This window comes from Etheostoma cragini, chromosome 8 (genome assembly GCF_013103735.1).
Source record: "Etheostoma cragini isolate CJK2018 chromosome 8, CSU_Ecrag_1.0, whole genome shotgun sequence".
NCBI classification, from domain to species: Eukaryota; Metazoa; Chordata; class Actinopteri; order Perciformes; family Percidae; genus Etheostoma; species Etheostoma cragini.
The window spans coordinates 1,174,715-1,178,343 of record NC_048414.1 but is presented as its reverse complement, the minus strand read 5'-3'; positions in this window follow the sequence as shown (position 1 = coordinate 1,178,343).

Sequence of the window (3,629 nt, the reverse complement as noted above, 5' to 3'; positions counted from 1 at the left end):
GCGTCGGCCCAGGTTGCTCTAGCGATGCTAACGCTGATGAAGAGGAGCGTCGGCCCAGGTTGCTCTAGCGATGCTAACACTGATGGAGAGGAGTGTCAGCCCAGGTTGCTCTAGGGATGCTAACACTGATGAAGAGGAGTGTCAGCCCAGGTTGCTCTAGCGATGCTAACGCTGATGAAGAGGGGGCGATGCGGGGGCTACATACGAGACAACCTTACAGGATCCTTCGAATGGAGATGGTTAGATGGTTAGGGAACTGCTGCTTTCACTGTCCATGATGACGATTATGGCAATGACGAAGATGGTGACACACGTAATACTCAGCAACTAGACCCCGTGAGGAGCACTCACCCTAATCAAGGTGTTAGGCACTCTGGCCAATCAGCTGTGAGACAGAGAGCACGTCTTTCTCAGATAAATAAGGACTTTAAAGCGGGAGAACACGGGTTGTGGAGGGCCCCATGCCTGTGTTGGCCTTAGGCCTCAAAATGACTAAATCCGCCCCTGGCTGCAGGTCCAATTATCCACATACTTCTGAGTGTATTACTGATAACTTGTACTTTAACATTTGGCTACTGTATTTCCTGTTGACCTTTAACTTCCCGGAGAGCCGAGTACGGCAGCTGGTGATGCTCCTACTTTCTTTTGTTAAATTGTTAAGTCGTTTGAATGTAAAACTCTACTTTGTATACAATATTTCTGTATCAAAAAGCTACAAAGATACAGGAAAATGACAACAGTTCACCGTCCACCCGAGTCTGTTTCAACAGAATCGGGACTCTTCGTTCCTCATTCACGTTCAGGAAAGAGAAACGAGTCTAAATAAATAAGAAATAGCCCTTTATCTCCACCGCGGCGAGCCGAGACTCGTCTGAACAGCAGGAAAGACAACCAGACGCGTCCTGTCGTCTCGGGAAAAATGAAGAAATCATCCCGTCGTGACGTTTTGGGTCTACTTTCTGTCGTCTCCCTTTGGAGCCTCCTGATTGGCTCCTGCTTTACGTCCAGTGGTGCAGGAGCGCCGAGACGAGCAGAGACGCCGAGGAGACGGACAGCGACGGGATGATGGCCGACGCCCCCCCGCACTCCTTGGCGTTTTCCTGTTGGAGAATTTCAACACAAGAATCAACAATAACAACACATACCTATAGCCACTTAACTAAATCATCGAATACATTTGTTTCAGGTCCGAAAATGTCAGTTTGACAACAATCATGAAAAAAGTCATGTAAAGTATCTCAAAGTCATGTAAAGTATGGACAGGTGGCACTGGATTTATGCTCTAAAGGAGATATTTGCTAAGTATGGATCCCAAAACTCCACTGCATTTGTTTTGATGCATTCAAGCCTGTCGACAGAACTAATCATTAAAATAGTTGATGAGATAGTTTCATGTAAACTAGGGTGTTCCCCAATTCTGTCTCGTATTTAATTCAATGTGTAAAAGGATGACTCATCAAAACTTTTGAATGGGTGTGACACATCTAAAACTTATCTTATATATGCTAAAGACCTGATGATTTATACTTAATATAGTGCTGGGCTGCAGAAATGACTGAAGGTTTGCTCACATTACTGCAAAGATGATGACACTGCATTCAAAGCCATGAATAGTACAGTAAAGAGGTGATTCCCTTGTGTGATATCGTCTCATGACATGTAAGGAAATCAACTTCCTCACCGATGGTTTGAATGATGACACAGATTTATTGACTTGTTGTGAACTATAATCTCAGGGCAGTGTGTTGCTTTAGATCAGGATGTGTTGAGAATGTACAATATTCGTTATTTAGAGCTTTCTGCTCACAGACTGTATGTATACAGCTCATCTTTGGCAGACGTAGTATGTGGAAGCTCATAATAGGTTACAATGATGCACTGAGGCTGTTACTTAGGCTCCCAGATGGCACTGTGCTAGTCAACTATTTGTTCCTCCAACGTCCCTCCATGGGAGGCATTTCTAAGACGTGTCATGGGTCGCTTGGATGAGTCGGAGATCAGGATCAAAGAGGCGTTAACCAGCCCTGGGAAGGCTTTAGGAAACACTGGAGCCTTCATATATATGTTATTGAATTGAATAAAGAACTGTTGTGGTTTTTTTCTTGTATGTCTGTATCTTCTCTGGTGAGTCCGGAAGAAAGCTTCAATTGAAAAAAATGTCATAGTATAGTATGTCAAAAAAATCATTAAAAAGTCATAGTATATGGTGAAAAACGTCATAGTATATTATGTAAAAACCAAATCATAAAAATGTCATAGTATAGCATGTTGAAAAAAATCATAAAAAGTCATAGTTTAATATGTCGAAAAATGTAATAAATATGTCATAGTATATGTTTAAAAAATAGAAATAGTATAGTATGAAAAAACAAATCATAAAAATGTCATAGTAGAGTATGTCAAAAAAACGTCATAGTATAATATGTCGAAAGACGTAATAGTATATAGTATGTAAAAAACAAATCATAAAAATGTCATAGTATAGTATGTCAAAAAAACGTCATAGTATAGTGTATCGAAAACATCATAAAAAAGTCATAGTATAGCATGTCGAAAACATCATAAAAAAGTCATAGTATAGTATGTTGAAAAAAAAGTCATAGTATAGTATGTCGAAAAAAATAATAAAAAAGTCGTAGTATAGTACGTCAAAAAAAACGTCATAGTATAGTATGTCGAAAGAAATCATAAAAAAGTCATAGTATAGCATGTTGAAAGAAATCATAAAAAAGTCATAGTATAGTATATCGAAAAAAGTCATAAAAACGTCATGGTATAGTATGTTGAAAGAAATCATAAAAAAGTCATAGTATAGTATATCGAAAAAAGTCATAAAAACGTCATGGTATAGTATGTCGAAAGAAATCATAAAAAACGTCATAGTATAGTATGTCAAAAAATGTCAAAAAAACGTCATAGTATAGTATATCGAAAACATCATAAAAAAGTCATAGTATAGCATGTCGAAAACATCATAAAAAAGTCATAGTATAGCATGTTGAAAAAAAAGTCATAGTATAGTATGTCAAAAAAATCATTAAAAAGTCATAGTATAATATGTCGAAAAACGTCATAGTATAGTGTGTAAAAAAACAAATCATAAAAATGTCATAGTATAGTACGTAAAAAAACCCTTCATAGTATAGTATATTGAAAAAAACGTCATGGTATAGTATGTCGAAAGAAATCATAAAAAAGTCATAGTATAATATGTCGAAAAATGTCATAAAAAAGTCATAGTATAGTATATCGAAAAACGTCATAGTATAGTATGTCGAAAAATGTCATAAAAACGTCATAGCATAGTATGTCGAAAAAAAAGTCATAGTATAGTATGTCGAAAAAAAAGTCATAGTATAGTATGTCAAAAAAAATCATTAAAAAGTCATAGTATAATATGTCGAAAAACGTCATAGTATAGTGTGTAAAAAACAAATCATAAAAATGTCATAGTATAGTACGTAAAAAAAACGTCATAGTATAGTATATCAAAAAAAGTCATAAAAAAGTCATAGTATAGTATGTCGAAAGAAATCATTAAAAAGTCATAATATAGTATGTCGAAAGAAATCATTAAAAAGTCATAGTATAGTATGTCGAAAAAAAAGTCATAGTATAGTATGTCAAAA